Below are 27,590 nucleotides of genomic sequence, written 5' to 3'. Positions count from 1 at the left end.
CATGAATATGGAGTGTAAAGTATTATTTTGGAATGTAAATGGACTAAACTCACCGAATAAGAGAAAAAATGTTTTTCATTGGCTACTAAAACAAAAATGTGATATTGTTTGTTTGCAGGAGACCCATATTAGAAAACAGGATGTAAAATATTTAAAATCTGGAAAATTGGGCAAAGAATTTGTAGCGGCTTCCAACAAGAAAAAAAGAGGAGTGGTGTTGTATATAAAAGAGGAGCTGCAGCCAAAATTTGTTATGAGAGATGTGGAAGCTAGATTTGTAGCAGTGGAATGTAATTGGAACTTAAAGAGAGTGTTGGTAGTCGGACTTTACGCACCTAACGGTGCAAAGGAAAGCTTCTTTGAGGACTTAAGGAAGCACTTAGACGATCTTGTATATGACCAGATAATTCTTGCTGGAGATTTCAATGGAGTGACAGATTTGGAACTAGATAAAGACTATAAAAGCACAAAAGAAAAGAGGACTATTACCAAAGCTTTTTTTTGAGTTGATTCAACAAGAGACTCTCGAAGATGTATGGAGGAGAGAATATCCTAAAACCAGACAGTTTACTTTTTATTCTGCAAGGCATCTTACATTATCAAGAATTGATATGATCTGGGCCTCAAAGGACTTAGCGTTATGGACTAAGGAGGTAGAAATAATGCCGATGGTAGGCTCAGATCACAACCCAATTATGTGGAAATTTGGAAAAAGGAGAAAAAGGAAAGCCTGGAGAATAAATGAGGACTTGTTACAGGAAAGTGAGAATATGGAAACATTGAGAAGAGAGACTAAGTTTTTTATACAATACAACGTGAATAAAGAAGTACCAACCAGTAAAGTTTGGGACGCGTATAAGGCGGTTGTAAGGGGCATACTAATGGACTTAAATGGTAGAGCAAGGAAAAAGAAAGAGGAGAAAAGACAAGAGATTGAGGAGAAAATAAAGGCCAAAGAAGTACAGTTAAAAAAGAGACCAGGGAAAAAGAAAATACATCAGGAAATCAAAATTCTTCAAGAACAGTTAACAGCAATGAGTAATAAAGAATTGGAGTGGAACCTTAAAAGACTGAATCAAAAAGCTTTTGAGGGTGCTAATAAACCTGGGAAATATTTGGCATGGCAATTAAAGAAGAAAAGGGAAAAGAAAATAATAAATAAAATTTGTGAAGAAAACAAAACGTATTTGGAGCAGACTACCATTAGCAGAGCCTTTTATAAATTTTACGCTAAGCTGTATAATAAAAAAGAGGTAAACAAAGAATCAATAGCATCATACTTGGAGAAAACCAAACTTCCAGAGATCTCGGAAGCTTGGAGAAATAAGTTGAACAGTGAAGTAACTGACGAGGAAATAAATATGGCAATACAATCCGCAAATCTAGGAAAGGCGCCAGGGCCAGACGGACTTACGGCTAAATTTTATAAGACAATGGCCAATGAACTGGCACCATTCTTAAAAGAGGTGATGAATGGAGTTTTCAGGGATCAAAGGATTCCAGATACTTGGAATGAAGCGAATATATCATTGATCCCAAAAGAGGGCCAAGACCTGACTAACGTGAAAAATTACAGACCTATATCATTACTTAACAACGATTATAAAATTTTTGCGAAGATACTGGCGGAGAGACTGAAGGGGTGGCTCTCGGAAGCTATAGAGGAGGAACAAGCAGGCTTTTTGCCAGACAGACAAATAAGAGACAATTTAAGGACAGTGATCAATGCTATTGAATACTATGACAAGCGTTGTGATAAAGAGGTTGGTTTCTTCTTCGTGGACGCTGAAAAAGCGTTTGACAATTTAAACTGGGATTTTATGTTTGCCACTATGGAAAAGCTACAACTGGGAGAAAGATTCATCAGAGCAATTAAAGAAATTTACAGAGACCAGACTGCAGCAATTGTAGTGAATGATGAACTGACTAAGAAATTGACGATCAGTAAAGGAACAAGACAAGGTTGCCCGTTATCTCCATTGTTGTTCATTTTAGTATTGGAGATTCTGATGATACAAATACGACAAGATGAGGAAATACGAGGAATAAAAATAAAGGACTATTCATATAAGGTCAGAGCATTTGCAGATGACATAATGCTAATTGTAGAAGACCCACTGGAGAACATGCCAAAAGTGATAGATAAGATTAAGGAGTTTGGAGACTTGGCAGGTTTCTTCATTAACAAAAAGAAGTCAAAGATATTGTGCAAAAACATCACTAAGCAGAAACAACAATTGTTGATGGAAACAACGGATTGTGAAGTAACTAGTAAGGTGAAATATTTGGGAGTTGAGCTGACTGCAAAAAATATAGATTTGTTCAAGAATAATTATGAAAAATTATGGACTCAGATAGAGAGAGACTTGATCAAGTGGAACAGACTGAACTTGTCATGGCTGGGCAGGATTGCAGCAGTTAAGATGAATGTGTTACCAAGAATAATGTTTTTGTTACAGACAATACCAATCATCAGAGACTCTAAACAATTTGAAAAATGGCAGAGGAAAATATCAGATTTTGTTTGGGCAGGCAAGAAGCCTCGAGTGAAAGTAAAAGTTCTACAAGATGCAAAGGAGAGAGGCGGAATGCAACTGCCCAATCTGAGACTTTACCATGATGCAATCTGCCTAGTTTGGCTAAAAGAGTGGATGACATTAAAGAATAAGAAACTATTAGCCCTAGAGGGATATAAAAAAATTTTTGGATGGCACGCATACCTATGGCATGACAAAGTAAAGGTCAACTCGATGTTCCTGCATCATTTTGTAAGGAGAAGTCTATATACAATCTGGAAGAAGTATAGAACTTACTTACAAGAAGGAACCCCCTTGTGGGTGGTTCCATATGAGGTGATAGACCCGAGAGCTGTGGATAATGAACAACAATGTTTAACGTACAAAGAAATAACTAAGATTGAAGTATCTAAACTTAGAATAAAGACGCAAGAGGAACTATCACCTAACTATGATTGGTTCCAGTATAGACAGATTAGAGACTTATACAACTCGGACTTTGCAAAAGGGGGCATACGAACAGAGAACTCGGAACTAGAGCAGACCCTTCTTAAAGAAGACAAGAAAAGAATATCTAAGGTATACCAAGTACTGTTGAAATGGTATACTGAGGATGAGACAGTTAAAACACAGATGGTGAAATGGGCTATAAATTTCAACAAAGAAATAACAATGGAGGCATGGGAATACTTGTGGAAAACAACAATGAAGACAACGACATGCATTAATATTAAAGAGAACATTTTTAAAATGATCTATCGTTGGTACATGACACCAAAGAAGATTGCGCTAGGGAACTTGAATACTTCTAATAAATGCTGGAAATGTAAGAAACATGAGGGCTCCCTCTATCATATGTGGTGGTCGTGTGAGGTAGCTAGGCAGTTCTGGGGGGAAATAATAAGAGAAATGAGTGAAATTTTACAGTTTCAAATAAATAAGAACCCAGAACTCCTGCTGCTAAACTTGGGAATGGAGGGAATTCCAGCCCATCATAGGACGTTGATTTTCTATATGACTGCAGCAGCTAGACTTTTGTATGCGCAGAAATGGAAAGTACAAGAAGTGCCAACTACTGAAGATTGGATCTACAAATTGCTGTATATGGCTGAAATGGACAAGATGACAAGAAAACTGAGAGATCTGGACTCAGGGCAGTTTAACACAGACTGGGAGAAGCTGAAACAATATCTGGAGAAGAAATGGGAGGTGGGAGGAAAACTGTGGCAGTTTGAGAACTACTGAAATATAATAAAAGTATAAAAGAGAGGGGTGACTTTACCGGGGGAAGAAGAGAAATATGAATTTAAGCAGTTAAATTAATTGATTGAGATATATATAGATATGTATAGGTTAACTGATAGAACATTGATAGAGAATAATTAATGATAAGGTTTAAATATGAGGATTGAGTAAATAACAATATTTTCTTTCTTTGATAAGAATTATATGCACCAAACTGAATGTACAGAAGAGTTAAATTGATTGATTATGTGAGGAGTTATATAGAATTGCCATAAAAAGTTGAATTGAGTAATATATAGAGAACAAATCAAATTGTTTGATTTAAATGTGGGAAATTTTTATGGTTTATGATATATAGGTTTATATAGAAATATTCAAAACTGGAAAATGGGATAAATTGTTTATCTAAAGACGTATAGTTTGGGTGTATAATAAGTAAAGGAGTTAAAGATGTACTGCTTAATATAATGGAGAATATATATCTGTTTTAGACAGAGGAATTTAATAGAAGTAAGGGAAAAGGGACAGAGGGTGGGAAAGCTGTTGGAAGTCAATAAAAGGGGGGGAAAGGGAGGGGGTTAGAGACGAAAAATTAGGGGAAAATTGATTGTAATGTAAAAATAAAAATGTTCTAACCCAATAAAAAAATTTTCAAAAAAAAAAAAAAAAGAGTTTTCGGCTAAACATTAGGAAGAACTTCCTGACAGAGCAGTCCCTCAGTGGAACTGGCTTCCTCGGGAGGTGGCGGGCTCTCCTTCTTTAGAGGTTTTTAAGCAGAGACTAGATGGCCATCTGACAGCAATGCTGATTATGTGAATCTCGGCAGATCAGGCTGTGGAGGGCAGAATGGGTTACATCCCTACTTAGTTCTCATGTCCCCTTCTTACATGTCCAGGATAATGCTGATCGCCCCCTTGGGGTCAGGTAGCAATTTTCCTCATGCCAGTTTGGCTAGGGATCCTGGAGGTGTTTTGCCATCTTCTGGGCATGGAGCAGGGGGTCACTGGGTCAGTCGGGGGGGGGGTAGTTGTGAATTTCTTGCGTTGTGCAGGGGGTTGGACTAGATGACCCTATAGGTCCCTTCAACTCTATGATTCTATATGATTCTATGATTCTAATATGTATTCCAACATAAGCCTTCGTGAGTCAGAGTTCACCTCATCAGGTGCATGAACTGTATATCCACTGCAGATACCGAACTGGTAAGAACAGATAATTTATGCTTAATTACAAACAACAGAAAGGCAGGAGAGGGGAAGCATGAAACAGCTCCTGACCCTCCTGCCTGTTTTTTCTTTAATCACTTGAAATTTCTCTCTGCCTGAAAGTCACAAAAAGCATTTTCATATGCTTGTTCACCATCTTCATGTCCTCCAAGCAATAACTTCTCTCCTGCCACATCTGCACTAAATAAACCCACAAAGATCATGGCAAGAAACATCTTTAGCTTGTCTCAGAATCCTCCACCACAATCACCTTCCAGCAACCTCTTCCAAGCTTTGTGCAGTGGGAAGGGAATGCAATGGAACTAGATTGTCAAAAGGGATCTAAATCTCAAAAGATTTTACTGTCAGTGATCTTCAGGCAAGTGACAAACATCTAGCTTGCTACAAGCATGGCCACAGAGGAACTCATCAACCACTTTAATATACAGTCACAGTGTATATTAAAACCTGTCATTCTGATTAGAGAAGTCTCCATAGGGTTGGCTCAGATCTTGATTATAGGCACGTTTATAGCCTGACACATAATTGTTCAACAGTGCATAGCATGGCAGAAACTACCCTTCTGAACAAACAAATTCTTAGCTAGATTAGAGTGGAGCTGGGAAACAAGGAGACCTCTGGCTAATTCGTTGGCTTGCTACGCCTCGCAATATCTTCATGTAACAAATGAAATAAGGCTTCTAGTAAGAAAAATGAAAATAGCAGGAAAAGCCACACATCAGGTAAGGCAGAAATCAAAACTCTGCAGTCAAAGAAATGTCTCTCTGAAAACACAGAGACAGAGTCTGCACTCACAACACCACCTCACTTGTAAAGTGTGTGGTGGGGGGCAGAGATTGAAAAAAAATATTTTCCTAGTGCAACTTCCTCATGCAGGACTCTGGAGAGGTGGCCTATAAATTCCCTAAATAAATAATAACTAGCTAAATTGTTAAAGTGCTGTTTTTCAGCATTATACAGCATAAAGTACTGGTTTTAAAATGAAAGTGTACTATCAAATACTGTATTTACTTAAATGCAAGACTTAAGTTTTTCCCCCAGCTATGAGGGTGTGTGTAGTTGTACCCCCTGCTGTTGTTTTCAAAGCAAGAGGCAAACAAAGGTAGTTTGCCATTGTTTGCCTCTGCATAGTGACCCTGGTCTTCCCTGGTGATCTCTCATCCAAGTACCAAGCAGTGACCCTACTTAGCTTCCAAGATCTGATGTGATCCGACTTGCCTGGGCCATCTAGGTTACAATTTCCCAAGTATGTATGCCATCAAAAAAGTGTGTATGTGTGTGTGTGTGGGGGGGGGGGTGTTATGTCTTACATTCCCATACAAGTCACAGTTACATAAATGTGCATAACAGTATTGGGGGGGTCATTTTCCTTTTGAGTAAATTTGGTGTTTGTTCTCAATTGAACTATGGCTATTATCATTTCCCAGTTATCTCATCCGATTGTATTGAAGAGCTCAATTTGACTATAAAGTTGTGCTGCATTTAATGAAAAAGATCCATAATTTCCTAGATATTTTAAGGACAACAGGAGATGATAATGGATGGCAGAAGCCTTCTTTGATCATCCCATATTATAAAACAAAAGTGGCTACACAATTTAGCCCCATCAAGTCTCTGAGACTACAGGATGATGGGGGCGGGGCTGCAGTGGGTCTAGCAACCACTGCAGACCCATTTAAATGATTAAACTACAGTAGCTACCAAGCCTATCCTCTCTCCTGCCTCTGATAGTCTCTACAGCAAGGGGGGGGGGCTGACAGATACAAATTCACACACACAGAAAAGCATGTGTTTGCAGAACTGCTCCAAGCAGGCAGGCATGTATTTTCTGATGATGTAACTATGATGAAGTTTTACAATAATAATTTTATGAGAAGTGCTGTAGCATAGTGGTTAAATAGTTGCAAGTCAGAACTCTGCTGGTTTGAATCCTTCTACTGCCAAGAGCTCAGTAGGTAGCCTTGGGTAAGCCATTCCTCTCAGCCCCAGCTCCCCAGCTGTATTCTGGGAAAAATAATAACACTATGTTCACCATTCTGAGTGAGCACTAATCTGTCTAGTAGTATATAAGCACACTGTTATTATAATTATTAATAACTGAAAAATGTGCAACGTTATCAATAAAATGAGGGAAGATTACTGAACTGGATGGAATACAACTTGTGAATGGAAACCGAATCAAAAAGACTATGAAGAAAACTACAAATATTTGGGTATATTGCAAGCTAATGATACTCAGCATACAATAGGGAAAAAGAAAAGTGTTTGAAAAATACTCACTGAAATTAAACAGTGGAAATATAATTCGTGTTATAAACACCAGGGCCATCCCAGTGATTTGATATTTCACTGGAATTGTAGACTGGTCATAAGCTGAATTGGATGCACTAAATTGCAAAACAAGGAAAATCATGACAGCCAATCATACGGTACATCCTCAAAGAGACACAGAACAATTTTATTTGCCATGGAGTAACAGTGGCCAAGGATTGTTACAAGGAAAACAATCAGAAGAAAGAAGGGCACTGAATGATTACTTCAAGAGCAAGAAAGAGAAGATGCCGGTTTATGTTTACAAAGAAGGAATTAAAGTTAAGGGTACAAAAGACTAATATAGGAAAGAAACGTTGAAAAACTGCATACAGGCAAGGTAAAGTAAACCACTTCATGGTCAATACATTAATACTGAGTGTAAAGTTGACAAGAGTAACAACGGGAAATAGCTAACGGAAGGAATATTGAAAAAAAGAAACATAAGGGCTTATATTACCCAAACAAGAACAGACATTAAGAACTGTTTGAAAGTGAAAATTGAAAAGACCACCAATGACACTATGTGTAAATTACGTAAATGAAAGAGTTGACCATCTCATCAGCAGGTGGAGTAAGATTGCACAGACTATAAAAACTGCCATAATAAAGTAGCTGCAATACTGCATTGGAAATTATGCAAACTACCATTCAAAAAATATTGATGGAAATATAAGCCTGAGAAATTTGTTGACAATGAAAAACTTAAGATCCTGTGGGATTTAAAAATCCAAACAGATAAGAAGTTAGAAAAATAGTGTTGCACTTACCTGTAACTTGTTCATCCAGGTTTTCCGTGCAGGCACACATGGGACTGCACGTGCACAGGCCTGCCGATACCGGAGATTTTCTAGCTTGACACCACTAGGGGGTGCCGTATGCCTCCTAGCGCGCATACACAGCCGTTTTCCCGCCGAAACGGCATCTAAGGAGGTGGGGCACCCTGGCTACCCTCAGTCCTCTTTCGCTGCCATACTCTCAGGTAAGTAAAAAGAGCCTAGCAGGGAAGGAGGGAGGGCATGTGTGCCTGCATGGAAGATCTCGATGAACAACAGTTACAGGTAAGTGCAACACTGTTTTTCATCACCGGTCTTCCTGTACAGTCCCACATGGGAGACTAACAAGCTTCAATACCTAGGTGGTAGGCAATGATGTCTTGTTACAGGAAGATCGACTGCAGGACTGCCGTGCCCACTGTTATCTCCTTCCTGTCCAGGATATTGAGTGCATAATGTCTGACGAAGGTGTCAGCTGATGCCCATGTAGCAGCATTGAATATGTCCTGGACTGGAACAACTCATCAATACTGCCGAGGATGCCTGGTGGAATGGGCATGAACCTCAAGAGGACAAAGGAAGTCAGCTGCCTTGTAACACAAAGCAATAGCCTGGACCACCCACCGGGCCAATGCTTTTTTCCCTTCCTTGGAGCCCGAGAAGCAAACAAAAAGTTGAGAATCAACTCTGAAGAGCTTAGTGCAATTTAGGTAAAACAGAAGAGCCCTTCTTACATCCAAAGTAAGTAAATCCCTTTCCACCTCTGTAGAGTGACTGCAGAAAAAAACAAGTAAGACCAATTCCTGGGACAAATGGAATTTAGAAAATACTTTAGGGAGGAAATCAACAGGTCTAAGAACAACTTTATCCTGGTGAACAACACAACACGGCCAATTTACCAGTTTTCTGAGCTGAAGTGACCGCCACCAGCAAAGCAACCTTCAGAGACAGTAGTCTCAGATGGCATGTAGCCAAAGGTTCAAATGGCTTTGACATGAGTTTGGCCAGAACGAACGGTAAGGACCACTGAGGGACTATAGTTGTAGTTAGTGGATAAAGGTTATTCAACCACTTGAGGAACAATTTAGACGCATGATGGGAAAAAACTGTCTTCCTATCTATGGGGGGATGAAAGGCAGATATCGCCGCTAAGTAAACCTTCACAGAGGAATAAGACAAACCCCTCTAACTAACTAAACATCTAGGCTATAATTGGCATAGACAGAATAACAACTGGACAATTGCAAACAACTGCACAACTTGGAACATGCTGCATACTAAGGCAATACCTCATTGACTCCTAGATTCTTGAATAAAATCCAACTTGGTGAAGAACTCAGAAAAATTCCAACCCAAACATCTGGTAGACTGTGAGAACATCTCATCAACATCATCTCTAATAAATACAAATTTATTTTATTTACTTTATTTCTATTCCACATTTCTTACTGATACTCAAGGTGGATTACACAGTGTAATTTAATACAATCAACAGATAAACAAAACAATAGGGTGTAGACTGTAGAAATTTGAAAACAAACAAAAATCCCATACTGAGTCAAAACAATGTTGAACAAAACATAGCAATTTGACATGACATAATTAACAAAAGTAACAAAATGTGTAGTAGTATAGTCCCTATCCTTTATCAACACATCTATTTGAGTAATTCCTTTACAGCACAGCCTTATTTATTACCTGTGTAAGAAAGCCCTCCTAAATAACTGGATTTTGCACAGAAAGCCAGGGGAGTGGGAGTTTTACTGACCTCTTAGTCATATAAGGTGGGGGCCACTACAGAGAAAGCTTTCTATAATGGTTCCATGGGTATTTATTCCAGTAAACATGTCATGTGTTAAGGAAGGAAACACATTACTACTTAGGTACATGTCCTGAGGAGCTATGACTCCCTGGCATATGTCCTGAAGAATATTTGGAAATGTTTATCCCCTCTTACACTTAATTTATTCACTAAAACCAACATTGATGTAACTTCAATACTGCATAAAGGATAGGTACCCATCACCTGGCACCTCTGGGAGCTTTGAAAGTGGTGGTGGTGGGTAAAAACCCAGAAGTTAGCACATGAGATGACACTCCAGAGCAGAGGTCCCCAAAGTGGTGCGTGCCAGTACCTTTACTGGTGCTCGCCAAGTGTTTTTAGTAAGTAGGTGGAGCAGGGCATGTTTCAGGGGGGACACCTAAGCAGAGAGTGCTCAAGAGTCTCCCATGCCCACTACTAAACTCCCCTTCTTGCCCTTCCAACCCCTTTGTGACCCCACCTTCCTGTGTCTCCTTCCTTTGCCCACTCACAAACTCTCCTACCATCTGTAGTCACAGATGCTCACACTGCCTGCACACCCCTTCCCTACGGTGCAGGGTGGTGGATACAGCTAAAAGTGCCAGTGTCATGGCCACCAGGAATGCAGATGCTTTATGTACCACCCAAAAACGCTCACAAGAAGGCAGAGGAGAAGTCGTGGAAAGCAGGCATCAAAGGAGATGAGGGGGTAGGGACTATGCAGAAGTGGGCCCCACCAGCTGCCATGGGCCCTGGCAGCTGCCCCACCTCACCACATGCTGCTGCCAGCCCTGAGGTGGGACTCTTGCCCAACAGGGCTTCTGATCAGTCACTGGAGATCTGACTGGCTGTGCAGATTAAAGCAATATTGTTGCAGCTATAGCTGCCATCATAATTTTGGTTTTATTTTCTTTCACTCCACTTTCCCAGCATTTTTAAATTACCACTCTTCTCCCCTACACTTGAACTTCTGTTGTAAGTGTTGCTCCGCCTCCTGCAGCAGCCATTTTCTGGTTGGCTCTCCCTCCTTTGGCAGCCATTTTGTAGTTACACCCACAACGTGTCAGAATTCCAAAGGTCTATGGGCTCAAAAAGGTTGGAAACCCCTGCTGCAGGACATTGCCTGATGCACTGATGTCACATCCAGGTTTTCACCTGGAAGTTATATTGAGATGTAGCATAACACCATTTCCACTTTCACGTTTCTCCTCTCTGGATGCAAGGGCAGCTGGCGCAGCCATAATGTCAGGAAGTTGCCTGCCAAAACGGGCAAATAGTAAGCCTAATACAGTGTTAAGTAGATTTAATAACATCTAGTTTATTGAATTAGAAGGAACCCATGTGCTTGATTGCTTTATCATAACATATAACCCAATCTTGTGGTCGTCATTCTGGTAGCAACAGCATAAGAAGAAGCTCAGTTAAACAAAAAAATAGCATCTCACTCTCACACACTCATCTTAGCCACCACTATCCTTCTAGCCCCAATCAATCAATACTAATTTCCTAAGGTTGAAGACATGTTGATGGAAGTTTGAACCTTGACAGTCCATAATGCAATGATGATTCATAACAGCTATCAAAAACATTTACCCAAAAGTACAGAAACTGGAAAGAAGGAAATAGTTATGAAAGCCATTATTAAAGTCTAATGGAAACCACTGCCAACACTGTTTGTTCCTTCCCTTATTTATATTTCTAACATTGCGGTTCTGGTTTGAAAAGAACCATTTGCAGTAATGACATTGTCAATACTGAGCCCACTTGCGGGGAGGACGGAATAAAAATCTAAAATAATAAAATAATAAAATAAGAATAAATATTTATTCCTTCTATCTATAATAAATCTTACCATTAAAATATTTCCCTTAGGGCTACAATCCCAAACTTACTCGGAAACAAGCCCCATGGAAATCAGCGAGGCTTAGTTCCAAGGAAACATGATTCTAATCAGGCTGTCAGTCATAGACTCACAGAGCAGGAGAGGATCAGGCAATTGATAAGTCCCACTCGCACAGGCCCATGTTCTCTCTCTTTTTTTTCCTCACAGTTCTCATAGTATATTAACTTAATTGTTTAATTAGTACACTTTTATCCTGCCCTTCTTCCAAAGAGCTCAGTAGAGCATGTATGATTCACCTTTCCTCCATTTTATCCTCACAACCCTGCCAGGTAGGCTAAGCTGAAAAAGAATGGACAGTCCTGAGTTAGCAGGGAGTTTCAGGGATTTGTACCATGGCTTCATCCAACAGTATGATCATATAAACTTGGCGAGTTATCCAATCCAATCACTCTCATTGTCTCAGAATCATACCTGATTTCATTAAGATAAGTCTCTGTACTCATTTCCTAGCTGCTTACATTCTCTCTCGGAGGCAACCTCACAGTGTATGGGAGCTTTCTGACAGTTCTTTAAGCTATTCTGTAGCTGATAATAAACATCTTCCACACGTTTTCAGTTTGTTTCCTCTTTCTAAAATTGGCCTATTAAGTGAATTGAGATTTTGCATTTATGCCACCAGCAGCTGCTTCAAAGGTAACACATGATCATGTCCATTTAGCCAACTTCTTTTCTTTTTAATGGAAACATTATTAAAATATATTATTTCAACTTCTGATAGTAATGGACATAAAATCTTGCATAAAGTTTGGTCTACACATTATACAGTTCCCATGTGCAAGTCAAAATCAGTAATAGCTATTATCATTATCTCACAGAACTGAGATAAAATGTAAGTGAGGAGAACCATACATGCTACCCTAAAGCTCTTTGGAGGAAGGCTATGATAAAAAAAAATCTACTAAATAAATGAATCAATAAACTCCCCTGTGCATTTTTTCCTCTATACAGGTGGTGAAATTTTCTCCAAATTAGCAAAAACATCTAGAATTAAAAATGTATACCAGCCCTTGCTCAAGTAAACTGAATGAAATTATAGAAATCCCTTCTATTACCAGTACCAGTGACTTCTCAGGGCCAAACTAGACATGACCTTTATCACACGTTCTTCACAGGAATTGGCAGCCATAAGCCAGCTCCCAGTCCTCATGGAGAACTCCCCCCAAAAGTGTCATGCGGGCCCGATTCTGGTCCCCAATTCATACCTTGATGCTTGCATGTGTAGTCGCCTGATGGAGCAAATAACAACACACTCCAGCACCTTTTCAGGTTGAGAAAATGGCACGGGGGGGGGGGCAGGACCTCTTCCTCTCAGTGAGCCATGGTCCCAATCAGAATCCGGGACCCATAACATGTTTAGAAGGAGTTTTCCACAACAACTGGCAGCTGGAGTATTGCTACCAATCCCCATGGAGAACATGCGACAAATGTCATGTCAGTTCATCCTTCAGTCACAGTACCTATTACAAAAACTAAAAGACATCTCTTTTCCCATTCTATTTTACAGAATATACTACTTCAACTATATGAGTGTTTAACAGTGGGACAACTTGCACAGATGACACTGGAGAACGTTGTTACTGAACATACTAACTGTGAAAAGTAAATTATTGTTGAATCAAGGATGTTTATTTTGTTTCACTCTGAACTGCACTATCAGACAGATTGTTAGAGGTAATTAGGAGATTAATTTAACGCTGGAGGGAAATCAGTCTCTCCGATTTTGTGTGGAATGGTTAGCTGAAATGTTGTTAGTGTGAGCTGGTAGAGTTCTCATTCTTCAGGCTTTAACTCCTCTAACTTAAGGAGAAAATTATTTCAGGGCCAGCTCAGAGCTTTCAAATGACATCTGTTGCTTAAAAATTTCAAGTGCCACAGTGTTCAACACCAGAATTCTGTTGACCAGACACAGGGTGCCCTGCCAAGGCTGCTGCTCAAAGGAGAGGACTAAAGGCAACTTTGGCTGGAATATTCATGCAACTGTCCAGAACCCTCTCGCCTGGAAAATGAGATGACACCAGAGGACTAATCCAGCGCTGCAGACTGGCATAAAGACTCTCAGATGTTTCAACTTCTCAGTCTAGGCAACTTTTTTTTTTTTTTGCTGAAAGGCCACTAAATCCTCTCTTCACGTTGTCAACCAGCCAAGTGAGTCACCTGTTCTCCAGCTTAACTGCCTGATAACAATAAAGTTACCAGTGACTATTGCTCTCCATTAATTACTAATGCACCATGTAATCGTGTACAGTTCTGGTAGCAGGAATCAGCTCTCACAGTACCAATGACTTCAATGGATTTAGAAAGGTGTGACTCTGCTTAGGATGTAAGAATTACACATTTTTGTCAACTCAAGTCCGTGTATCACAATCTCCACTGGGATGTCACTAAAGACATCTTACCTGTAACATTTATCCCAGCTATGATATTTAAAGCTATTCATCACAAAGCCAACAAGCCCCACTTTGAGAATTTCCATCACTCCCACCAGCAACTGACAGAAAATGCAGCAGGAACATACAGACACCCATTAGGGCAGTGCAGTATGAAGAAAGCAATCTGAAGCATTATAGCTGAGAATAGATTACTTACCATGAGGTTACTGATTAGCACCTCCATGGCCAATATAACATCTTGAATAATATTTAGTTTTTAGAACAATTTTGGAACTTTTATAGAACAGACAGGAAAAGACTAGCTCTTTGGGGTTTGATATTCACTTTTCGTTTAAAGAGTTATGATCCTCATCCCCACTAAAAATATCAAAAGCTCTCATATTTCAGTTAATATATTAAATAGCACGTGTTTGCTGACTTGTCTCTTATACTAATGCATCACCACTGTATTTGACCTTGCTATTTTAAATAGGATATGATTATGCTGAGGAACCAATTTTTTTTATACAACGCACTAGTCAAAAATGAACCAACATCTCCCTCTTTTCTCATGATGATAAAGCTACATTGTGTCATTGTTTTATATTGTCAATAGCTGACATGCAATTACTATTAAAGTGTGATTGTGATACTTATTTAAAAAAAATAAAATGTGAGTGAAGACAATGCAACATTAAAGTTGTAAAATATTAGCATTGTCTTAGAAAAATTAATTAAACGTTTCTGATAAAAAAGATATTTTAAAACAGAGTGATTATAAGCCTTGAATTAGACCTACATTTTATTTACTATGGACTTTTTAACTTGTTTTTCAGAATAATGTCAAAGCCACATGTAACAACCCTGAGTGATATAAACATTTCATAACAGAACAAAAACCAAGGACAGAAAAGTAGAGAAACGGCTAAACTAAAATATATGTTTCACTAGGAAAACTATAATTCTCCAAAAAGAGATTAATTATCAAAAACTACTTGGGGGGAGGAGTTCTCACTTTTCTTCAGAACACCTGATTGAGCTAATCAAATAGTTCATAGCAAAACATTGAAGAACTCTAGGATAGTAATTCAAAAAACATTGTATAGGCCAACCTAGCTTCTAAGTAAGTTGAAGCATAGATTCTTCTGCTATCTTAAACTTAAATGGGGAAGAGGGAGGCAATTCGAAGAAGAGGGAGAGTGATAGGGACCGCAAAAAAATGCTAATGAAGTGTCAGTGGGAAAACAATTCTGTGTTGCAACAAAAACATAAGAAGTGCCCTATGTTACCTTTGAAGCTATAACAAATTTGTTAGTCTTTACACTGCTATAGGATGGGCCCTTCTTTCTTAAAAATATGTGCATGAACAATCTCTCAACGTTCTTGAGCACAAAAGGAATCTATGTCTATCTATTACTTAAGAGTCAAACTAGACGTTATGAGTGACATGAGACAGAATATAGGATGTGCCCAACGTAACTCACTGTCACAGTTAACAACTCATATAAAGTGGGTTTACTCACCTAAAAAGCATTTAATTGGACTCCAGAGCACTGTAAGGGAAGAGGGGCTTCCAGCTTCCCTTCCACCATATTTTCTTCAGTGGAAATGGCCATTTCTTTAATTTGGCTCTAAAACTGTCAACTGATGGCTTCTCCCCCTAAAGGTAGACAACTTTAAAGGCGAGTTACTAAATCCACTAATCTCCAAATACAACTCCTTTTTTTAGTCTAAATTTATCTTTCTGAATCATTTAGTACTCAAGCTTGCAAAATACAATCTTGCCTAGAAAGTTTGGTACAGCCAATTTGGTGCAGTGGTTAAGAGAAGCAGAACTCTAATCTGGAGAACCGGGTTTGATTCCCCACTCTTCCACCTGAAGCCAGCTTGGGTCAGTCACAGCTCTTCCAGAGCTCTCTCAGCCCCACCCACCTCACAGGGTGATTGTCATGAGGATAATAATAACATACTTTGTAAACTGCTCTGAGTGGGCATTAAGTTGTTCTGAAGGGTGGTATATAAATCGAATGTTATGTTATGTAAAAAAGTATTTCTGGCATTCTGCTTTGAATGTTTTTCATAAAAATTTCATGTTCACGTATGGCATCTGAGTACAGTTATCTATATTAACCTAAATGTTCTAATTTATTAACATGCCCAACACATCCTTGAATGATCCCACAGGGTTTTTTTCCAACAGATAATACAAAATCTGCTTCCACAATGAACTCTCACTTTAAGCGTTTTTTTTAAAGAAATCTACTTTCTGATCTCCTATAATTAACCTAGCTAGTTCAGAAATCTTCTTTTAGATAATAACCCCTTGCCTTTTCAATTAACTCTCCATACAAGTTCTTCTTGAACATAAATTTGGAACAATAGAACGGACCTTTGGACACTTACCGTGAAGGGTCCTTCTCCTCTGAGGAAAGGAGGACATCTTGGGGTGATTCCCACCATCCAATCAGGGAGGCAGGAACTAACTTTCTTCCTCTTCCTGTCTAGCCTGTGGAACCACCCTCTCTTCAGTTCAGGTGACTCCACAAAGCAGTAACATTGAATTTATCATTCAGCAACTGTTAATACTGAGAGAAAAAACACCTGTTGCATTAACATGTACTGTAAATAAAGCATAACCCGGAGGAGGTATAAGAATGAGGCAGCAGGGTAGAGAAGGACGGAGACCCGGGGAGGGCAAGATGTCCTCCTTTCCTCAGAGGAGAAGGACCCTTCACGGTAAGTGTCCAAAGGTCCGTTCTCCCTCTGAGGCGGAGGACATCTTGGGTGCTCCCAAAGCAGTTTCCAGTTTCTGGGTGGGATGTGGTCTTCGTCCATGATCATGCACTGCAGTACTTTTCCACTACAGTCGGTGTCCGCTGAATCATATAGATTCGATTTGTAGCATCTTAATAAGGTCAAGACTGACAAACTTGTAGCCTTCTTCTACAAAAGTGTTCCCGTGTAACGCTGCACTGGTAGTAGCATTGCTCAAAGAGTGAGCTGGTATTCCACAAGGAACCTCTGCGAAAAGAGTTTTTAGGAGTTTCGATAGTGTATGTTTTGCTATTGGCACCTGCTGCTGCTGAAGACATTTTCTTCCCTAAACTGAGATGAGATATATTTAAGAACAGTAAGACTGACTTTCTAATTTGCACTATTCGGAGCAGAGGCCTTAATCCTCCTTCTGACATCTAGGTTGTGTCAGAGCCTCTCCCTCGTCTATTTAGGGTACAGGTATAAATATGGTAGCCTTATCTCTTGCAAACTATGCAGTTTGGAATACGGTTTTGGAAGACAGCACGAGGCATCACCTTACTATTGGGAAAGATACAGAGTTCAGGTCTGACTAAATCTTCTGTCAGACGCGACCATAATAAGGAAGATAGTCTTCATTCTCGGCCTTCTCAGGGGAACATCCTTGACTGGTTCAAATGGATGCTTGGTCAGGGCTGTGTAAAATGTCTACTGAGTGAGGGCTTCCCAATAAGAGTGGTAAATTCTGAGCATAAACTGTTTTCTGAATGCTAGGAGAGTGTTGGTCACCTCTCAGAAATATCCCCATCTTAGGAAGGCGTTCCTTTCTACTTCCACACGGTTAAGCAGAGTAAGTCTAAATGAGGGAGCCAAATTGGTCCCTGCTGTAACTTGACCAAAGAGGTCAGTAGGGTAAAAGGTGGAAATATCACCATCTGTTGGAGGGTGGAAAGGCATGGTCTGTTACTAGTAAGGGTAGTAATACATAGAGGAGGCCTAATGGCCACTGCAATGTCAGGGCATCTGCTTGTGAGTAGAACAAATCTTGTCATGTACCCCGGTAGTTGATGGCTGTGTTGGGGCGCACACAGGTTCATGAGGTGTTGTGAAGTGCAATGTTATGAGATGTTTCTTAAGGGACTATTCCCATTGTCCCCTCAGCCAGTCTGCCCGGGCATTGGATATGCCTTTGATGTGTACAGTTCTGATTGAAGCTAGATGACCATCCTCCCAGGTAAGTATCCTTGCTGCCACCTGTGTCACTTCAAGGTCTTGAATCCCCCCTGCTTGTTTATATATATTTTGTCTGCAACCTTGTCCATACAGAGCTCTGAACTGGAGCAGGGCCAGACAAATTGCTCCCCTTCCTACGTCATTGATAGGGAGACATGCCTAACCTGATTCTTACACCTGTAAATATTTGTTGTTCTCGAGGGATCATGAATCTTTTGCTTTGTATTGGGTTGGTGACCTTAGCTCAGATGGGTTTTGATCTGAAGTGGTATCTGAATGGGAAGATCTGTCTTCTCCATGATCTGTTGTTAATGAGATCTAAGAAAGGTCTGAAGTGGTCTTGCCTATAGACGACCCCAAAGGTATTGCATTGTAGGTAGCAACTAGCAAACCCATCAGTTTCAGTAGTGTTGTGAGAAGTGATTATGCACTCTGATGACAGTCTCAGTCAGCAGTTTGGTCTTCCTGACCTTTTCTTTGGTGAGGGATAGAAAAAACCCTTTTGGTGACTGTGATCTAACCCAGGTGTTCAAGCTTGTAGGGACTGAATGGTGAATTGAGTGTTGTGGTGAGATTTTCTCTTGAACCGATCAGGAGATCATCTGGGTACAAGTGAACATGAATACCCCCTGTCTCTGAAACATATGATGAGGTTGATCATGAATTTTGTAAATACTCTCGGTGTGACGGACAGGCCAAAACAGGATGGCTCAGAACTGCCAATTTTTATTTTTAATTTTTTTTTTTTTTAAACATAAAATCTTAGATAATTTTGATGGGCTGTCAGAATTGGTACATGGAGGTATGTCTCTGTGAGATCTGTAGATGTCATGTGTTCTTCTGATTGATTAGTCACTGCGACTGAGCCCAGAGTCTCCACTCAGAAGTGATATAATTTGATAAACTTGTTCAAAAAACTTGAGGTCTAATAACACCCTCCAGTCCCTATTCTTTTTAGGGACTGAGAAGAAGATTGAGTAGACCCCTTTCTGGAGGGCAGCTTTCAAATTGTATGGAATAGCCTTGTGAGACTATGTGTAAGGCCTGCCTGCTTGTCAACCTAAGCTTGATGGTAAAGAGTAGTTGGCCTCTCACGGGACAGCTAGCAAGTTCTGTCTTAGAGATCTGGGTATTAAGGTTGATCTCTTTCCCCGTGTGGAGAACTGTCTGTTTGATCTTGGGAAAAGGTAAGCATTATCCCCACAATACAGCTGGAGAGCTGAGACTGAGAGGACTGGTTTATCCAAGACCATATGGAAAGTTCATGGCAGCAGTGAGAAGTAAACCTGCAGAGGACTGCATCACTGTTCAGTTATTTAACCGCTATACTACAAGTGTGGTCTTAAAAAGACCCCCCTTATTAAAGGGTTGCCTAGATTAACCTCAGGATGGCCATTTGGAATCTTGTCTGGACCTTAGTAGTGCGTGTTATGAATAAAAGGCTGAGGTCCAATGGATCTCCTCTCAGATTGTTTGAGTGTTTTTGGCAACACATTCTTCTGTCCTAGGTCTCAATCTAGATCTTTCCCAGGGCACCCCCAAATAGCTTGTCTCTCTGAAAGAGGTAAGCCAGGATGATATTTTTAGAGTGTGAATCTGCTGGCCATGCTCTTACTCAAGTGTGCCAGCTTGTCACTGCTGTCAAGACCATAATCCTAGAAGAAAAAGGTAAATGTATCCAGGATGATGTCTGCCTTGAAGGTATTGACCCTTACATTTCTGTTTGCCCATTCAATGGGGGCAGCTATTGTTGTACAGGAGGAGTTGGATCAGTTTCCAGATCCATACTTCTGACACTCTTGAGGCAATAGAGACAATAGCTGTAGCCTTAATAGCCATGGTCATGGCCTCGTGAGCTCTTGTTAGCATGGCCTCTCTCTTCTTGTCTAAGTGGTCTCTGACTGATCCTTACCCATCTTCTGGCCAGAGCCCAGATGACTGAAGAGTAGCCACTGGAGGTTCCATCGCAGGTACCTGCAACAACTCATAGCAAAGAAAGGTAGTAAGTACAGTTTTTTGGGGGGACCAAGTTTGAGGATTATTAATTGGCTTATGGTGTAGAACACTCAGCCTTGAACCTTCTCCACAAATATTCTGGAAATGGGAGGACCTTTTCTGAGGAACCTTCACGAGGAAGTGGACTCGTTTCCCTGGGCTGGATTTGGTATTCCCAGTCTAAGGGTCCTACTCCCCCAAGGCTAATTTTTACAGCTCTAAGGCTGAGAATGTCTTAGGTGTAAATTCTGGTAGACCTCAGATTCTGACAGCTGGACTGACTGCTCTGGTAGGGATATTTCTTCCTTTGCCACATCTGAAGGAATTCATCCTTCTCCCTGTCATTACAAACTCTATCTGAGGGTGATCCCCCTGCTCCGTGGGGATCCCTGACTGATAAACGTTGCAAACTGCCTTATTCTGACTCAGACCATCGGTCAGTGTTATCTCCTCAGACTGGCAGCAGGTCACCAGGGTCTCAGAAAGAGGTTTTTCTCCTCATCTACCTAAACTCTTAAACTGGAGTTAATGGGGAACAAACCTGGATCTTTTGCATACAAAGCAGAAGCTCTTCCACAGAGCTACAGCCTTACTCATGGAGGGAGGAGGTAGACACCACACCACTATTTCCTCTCTCCTGGTTAGTCTTAAGAGTTAAAAGGTTCAAAGACACCGGCAAAATTGCGCCCTTTATACATTACCCATCTGACAGGGAAAGGCAGGGCTAGATCCTGTTGTAAAAGCAGGGCTAAATCCAAAGGGGAAAGGCCTGCTGTAAAATCTCCAGCCAGGAGATTGGCATGGGCACATTCACATGGGGCCAGGGCTGAGGAGATTCCTGGAATCTTTATAGGGCCAAGGTGCTTCTGACTGGTAAAGTAACAGGATTTCCTCCCTCACAGTCAGTCTAATTGCTGACAGGAATTCTGGAGGTATAACACGCTCGGGGGAACACTTACGTGGCCCTCCTGGGCTTGTCGGCTGGAGCTCTGGGTGTCTGGATTATGTTTCAGCCATGTTTCTCCTGCCAGGAGATTGGCAAGTGCGTTGCGTTGTTTCCCGCCAAAATTGAGCTCCAACAGGTGGCGCTGTTCTCAGCTGGCTGGCTGAGGCACGCTGTTTGAACAAGCTCCCTCTGTGGAAGACGGGGCTGTTGAGAGGCCTGCGTCTCTTCCAAGGCCATTTCCTTGCCGGGGAACACATACAGCCTCAGAGGCATGTTGGTGCCGGCTGGGCCTGTTCCCGCCATCGGTAGGACGGCACTCCATGGGAACAGCCCATATTCTCCTTGCCAGGGAACCCATACAGCCTCAGAGGCATGCTGGTGCTGGCTGGGCCTGTTCCCGCCACCGGAAGGATGGCTCTCCGTGGGAACAGCCCAAATTCTCCTCCATGAAGCTTTCCTCAGAGTCCGATGACTCTCTAGAGACCATCTCGTCCTCTTCTTTTCATTCTTTGGCAAGAGGAGTAAAAGAAGAGGAAATGGGAGGAGAGTAAGGTAATGAAGTAAGTAAGGAGTAAGGTAAAGAATGATTTGAGGAAGAAGAAAGATAAATAAGAGATAAAGAGAAAAAAAGGCAGCAGAGCTAGTCTGCTGCAGAACTGCTCTCCCTGGAGGCAGGAACAGAACTGGAGAGAGGGTGGTTCCACAGGCTAGACAGGAAGAGGAAGAAAGTTAGTTCCTGCCTCCCTGATTGGATGGTGGGAATCACCCCAAGATGTCCTCCGCCTCAGAGGGAGAAGTTAATCAACAGTAACATGAACCTATGCACACATGAAGCTAATCATGCAACAGGCCTGTGTACAAGAGCACACATGGAGGTTTCTAAAAGCAGTTTACCTGACTGTGGGTTACAAAGTCTTACAAATTATTCCCCCAGGTCTTTAATTACTCACATATTTGGAGGGAACTAGACATTTGCCACAAACACAGGATTCCCAAACCCTATTTGACTCCATTATCTATCCACAGCAGGAGCAGGATATTTACAGAGAAGACACAAATAAGAGGGTTGCTAAGCTCAGTACATTTCCCTTGCAAGTAAGGTTGCCAGCTCTCATCTTTTGTTTACCCTCAATTTAAGAAAAGTTTGAATTTGCAAATGTATTATAAGTTTGCCAACTTACATGCTAAGTAACAATCTGAAGTAAGTTGCATGTATTCCTTGAAGGAGTTTATAATGAAATAGTGCCATGCCAATGTATGCATAACTCTCTTTATAGGTTTAATCAGTCACTGAATGAACTGATATAGAACTACAAAATAGATAAAGTTATCTGTGGCAACAATCTAATTAGCTCCTGTTCTGCTTTCCAAATGCTAGAATTTATTGTTTTGACCTGCAGTACACTTATATTGGGCCAAGTCTCACGTTACAAAATCTTCATGTGTCCTGTCAACAGATATGGTCTGAGAGATGCATTTTCAGAACTTCCCAGGTGCACATGGGCCTCCTTTGGATTAGGATTGTGGCACATGGCAAGAAGAGGCTTAAGAACCATTTCAAATTGGGAAAATGATGTGGCAGAGAAAAGCTTAAAGCCAGGGCCGGCTCCAGCATCACCGGCACCCGAGGCAACTTAATGCTGCCTGTGTGCGTGCGCATGTGTGAGCCTTTCAGCCCTCCCATTCAGTTGCTCTGCGGGCCAGGCGCAGCCGGCTGCCCTGGCCGCCAGCTGTGCCTGGCCCGCAGAGCAACTGAACAGGAGGCTGCCTGCTCAGCTACCCTACACTGCCGCCGCCAGCACACGTGCCTGACTGGTGGCAGCAGCGGCAGCTCCGTGGCGCGTGCCCCTGCCCCCGGGTCAGATCCCCTCTGGCGCCTTAGCACCCTGAGGCGGCCGCTTCACTGGCCTCAATGGACGGGCCAGCCCTGCTTAAAGCTCATCTCTCTGTGCAACATAATCCCAATCTGAACTCAGGCTCTGTGCACCTGGGAATTCAGTTCTGCGCCTGAAACTTCCAAGCCACAGCTGCTGACAGGACACATGGGAGACACAAAGAGAGACATGTGACTGGGCCCTAAGTTATTTGCTACTGACACTTAATGGTACACTAGAGAGCCATAATAAAGAATTGCTATTTTTCCCTTCCTTTTATATCTTGAATCTAAAACATTAGGGATATGGTACTAGGTTGCTGTGGAGTGGGCTGGCTTGGTTCCCCTCCAGTTGCAGTGAAGTCGGGCACCCTAGGCAACTGCCTAGGTCAGCCTATTGGGTAAGCTGCCCATGATCCTTCATTGGTTTCAATGAACTTAGGTGTCACTCTGTTTGGGAGGGTACTGTTATTCAGACAGTAACAGTGAAATTCTAAATAGAGTTACTCCCGTCTAAGCCCATTGAAATAAATGGGATTAGACTGGAGTAACTCTGCTTAGGATTTCACTGTAAGTCATTTATATGAATGGCTAGATTCTAAAACATATCAGAAATGTGACAATTTACAGGCTGGGTGTTTGAAATAAAATGGTATCTTCTCCAAACTGTAAATTAGAGCAAGGAACTACAGGCACACACAAATACAATGACTGACACTGGTGAAATGGACCTGTCCACAAAATCTTCTGTTTCCTTTTCCTTGGCTTTGCATGCATTTGAATACAAAGAAAAGGTTAAATATTTAAATTGGACACCATTTCATTTCTTCATACTGATGATATTCTGAAATTGTGATCTGTCCTGTTTTGTGCCTCATTTTGATGCCATTTAATGAATAGTTCCAGGAAAGAGCAATAAAAATTCCAGGGAGAATTCAGCCACTAGCACTTTATTCTATAATGTCCTGGGGGGAATCTGAACAAATCAGGGGGGAAAATATCCCTGGATTGGTCTTTGACAAAATGCCAGTCATTATACTGCTGTCTGATATTCACTGTGGACCTGCGCTACAATATATGTTTTACCAAATATATGGTAATTAATTCTAATGACATTTAAACCCCCTTTCCCCTTTGTTTTTAGAACCAGCATTCAACGCAAATAAGCTAATAAAGTCTACTAGGAATGTCATGACTTATTTCATAACATTTTCAAAAGACAAAGAGAGATTTATACCTTCCTAGCAACACTCTACAGAAAAAGGTCAAGATGAGCTCTTTCAATCGTGCTAAAGACAATGATGATGACATACTGACAACGAAATTCATCTAAAAATACATTTGCCATAAAATATTGGTAATTACCACCTACAGTGTTACAAGCAACTACGTTGGATAAGTGAATATTAACCCTGTGGATCTTGAAAGCTCGACACATTTCCCTACTAGTTAAAAAATGGAAATGTGGCCAAAAACACTCTGATGAGTTGTGAAAATGCCCAATGAAGCTAGTTTCAGGTCTGACACAGCATGAACTTTATAGTATAAAGTATTTTTCTAGGCCCCCAATATCATCCAATGTATCCTGGAATCTCATGGGATCCCAATGAACTTAACTAACCTTTTGCAGGGCTGTTATGCATAGTTGCTGTGTTGGTGAATGTTCTCTTACCATGGAACCCTGAGAGTGACAGATAGTTGGGGGTGGGGTGGGGGAAGAGATGGTTCTGTTTGATTGTTGGAGGCCTGCTTAGAGGAGCCAAGATTGGTTTTGATTTCTTTTCCACTTAAAGGGAAAGAAGGAAGGTGATGGAAATCATAACAGTTAAATGCCTTAGTAATTATCTTTCATTGTGAATGTCCTTTTTATGTCTTACCCACCTTCTGTTGTATTCAATTAAGTTTGGTGCTGAAGTTGTCCATATAATGTGTTGTTTTTTTAATGAACATGAATTTTTAATTGTATTTTTAATATGTTGCTATCCGCCCTGAGCCTGCTCGTGGGGAGGGCGGAATACAAATTTGAAACAAATAAATAAATAAAATACTTCTTGAGGACTTATTAATCCAGTCACATTACATGGAACTGACAATTGGCTGAAAATCAGGCGAGGCTGCAGTAGATGTACCCCACCTCTACTCCTCCTAACTAACCCTGTGTACATTTCAAAAATCAAGGAGAACCTGATCACACTTCCTGGTTCTGCTGACGTGTGTGTGTTCAGTTAAATTTATATAATACCCTTTACACACTTAGGGGTCATTCATGAGATCAGAAACGCTGCTTTTTGCATCTTTCCCAATTGTGTGAAAGGGCATGTACAGTATATGCATTTTTAACACCTGCCTAATGCACCTGTTGACATTCACTTGAATCGCACAGTTGGAAAGATTTATTTACAGAAACACAACTTCTCCTTCCCCTCCAAATCAAAATTCTTGTCCCAACAAAATGTTATTCCTGGGAGACGAGGATCCCCTGGAACAGCATGAACAGGAAACTGGAGATTTACCACAGAATGAAAGAATCAGATAAAATACCCATGCAACTATTTATACCCCGTTTTTCTCCCAAATGGGGATCCAAAGCACCTTACATCATCATTCTCCCCTCAATTTTATCCTAACAACATCAATTTTGTGAGGTAGGCTGAGAAAAGAGAATGTGACTAGCCCAAGGTCACCCAGCTTCCATGGCAGAGTAGGGATTTGAACCTGGAACCTGGCATATGAGGAAATTTTAGATGGAATCCAGCCCACGGTATGATGCTACAATGTGTGGGCGGGGATAGAACTGTGATGTTGTGCTGCCGCACTGATTTGGGTCCACTGGCACCTTAGAGACCAACAAGATTTCCAAAGCATAAGCTTTCGAGAGTCAAAGCTCCCTTCTTCTGATACCAGTTCTTTTGCATTTGATAAGAAAGATAATATCAGATCGTACCTGTGCAAGTATTTTTGTGAGGCTGATAGATCTCTACTCCATGCAGCTGAATGCAGTGCCTTCCATGAAGACAGTTTCAGGTAGGTAGCCGTGCTGGTCTACAGCAGAACAGCAGGATTTTAGTCCAGTGGCACCTTAGAGAAGACAACAAGATTTTCAAGGGATAAGCTTTTAAGAGTCGAAGTTCCCTTCTTCAGATACTTTCTTCAGATTCTGCAGCTTTGATGCCACCATTTGGCGCTCTCGTTCTCCCTGTCCAATAAGAGCATATAGATGTTCATAAAGCACCCTCTGGAATCTTTTCTTTTCCTAACTCCCCCCCACGCCAAACTATGCAGGACTACCAATTTATTTAAGATTAGGCTGGCTGTTAATAAAGAGCCAATATTACATTATTCCCATATTATTTATCCACCTTTCTCTTCCCAATGTGTTAACTAGCAAGATGTACAAAGGTTAATGGGCATTTTAAATACCATCATATAGGATAAATCTTCTATTGTTTGCTGAGGGTTTACCCAAAAAAAAAGTAAGAGTTCTCAAGCACTGACCAATATATGGCTGGTGAACTAAATTTTCAGTGCAATCCTAAACAGATCTATGCCAGTCTAAGAGCGGGACCACAAGTGACGCCTGACACAGGTTGGACACTAGTCAGCTTCCCTCAAGTTTTGATGGGAAATGTAGGCATCCTGGTCTTGCAGCTTGACTCTCCGACTGCTGTCCAATGGACTTTTCAACTGTCACTTGTCCAACATTCCGCCAAGCTGCCTACATTTCCCATCAAAACTTGAGGGAAGCTGACAAGTGTCCAACCTGTGTCAGGCGTCACTTGTGGTCCCGCTCTAAGCCCACTGGTTTCAATGGGCTTACACTGGCATAACTCTGCTTAGGGTTGTAATGTTAGTTTAAAGGACTATAAATTGTACATGCCTGTAGAGGAGAATGCTGTGTTACTATTTGCCCTTTATGTTTTTCATTCATTTCTATGCTGCCTTTCCATAAAATTATGGAGTCACAACAGCTCAAGTGTCAAATACATTAATACATAAAAATAGAAATGTTTAATATAGGGACTAAAACCAAAGTTAACATTTCTATTCCTTCCAGAACGTTTTTTAAAAAGACTTTAGTTGAAGACAGAAGGCCTGCAGGCAGGAGACAATACACAACTTCTAGACAAGGGAGTTCCAGAGTCTAGGGGCAGCCATCAAAAAAGCCTTTGCATAGGTCCCTAATAAATAATAATAATAATAACATTCGATTTATATACCGCCCTTCAGGACAACTTAATGCCCACTCAGAGCGGTTTACAAAGTATGCCGTTATTATCCCCACCACAAAACACCCTGTGAAGTGGGTGGGGCTGAGAGAGCTCCAGAGAGCTGTGACTAGCCCAAGGTCCCCCGGCTAGCTTCAAGTGGAGGAGTGGGGAATCAAACCCGGCTCTCCAGATTAGAGTACTGCACTCTTGCATCCAAAGCAAGGTGGGATCCTGCTGCAGGGCCCTTGTCAATAATTTCACAGCATGGATAAAAATATATGGGTGAGGCAGTCCTTCAGGTACTCTAGGACCAAAGAGCTCTAAAAGTCAAAAGATCTCTTTTCAATCAGCAATGAGTTTTTAGTGCTCAAAAATGTAAATCAGGCCAGGCCACAAGGAAAAGAGAGTTAAAAGGGATTTGAAACCAAGCTAGAC

General features: G+C 41.0%; 1 protein-coding gene across 1 annotated transcript in view; it reads right to left on the bottom strand.

Moving 5' to 3' along the window:
• Window positions 1-25,916, bottom strand: part of THSD7A (thrombospondin type 1 domain containing 7A) — a 378,974-nt gene extending 353,058 nt beyond the window's left edge. Inside the window, exon 1 of the mRNA XM_054991106.1 lies at window positions 25,892-25,916. The gene's annotated coding sequence lies outside the window, so the exon portion shown is untranslated. The remainder of the gene's footprint in view (window positions 1-25,891) is intronic.
• Between the last annotated feature and the right edge of the window lie 1,674 nt (window positions 25,917-27,590).

The sequence above is a fragment of the Eublepharis macularius genome, chromosome 11 (genome assembly GCF_028583425.1).
Source record: "Eublepharis macularius isolate TG4126 chromosome 11, MPM_Emac_v1.0, whole genome shotgun sequence".
Lineage (NCBI taxonomy): Eukaryota > Metazoa > Chordata > Lepidosauria > Squamata > Eublepharidae > Eublepharis > Eublepharis macularius.
Note: the sequence above shows the minus strand (reverse complement) of the source record. Positions and strands in the feature narration are given on the sequence as shown.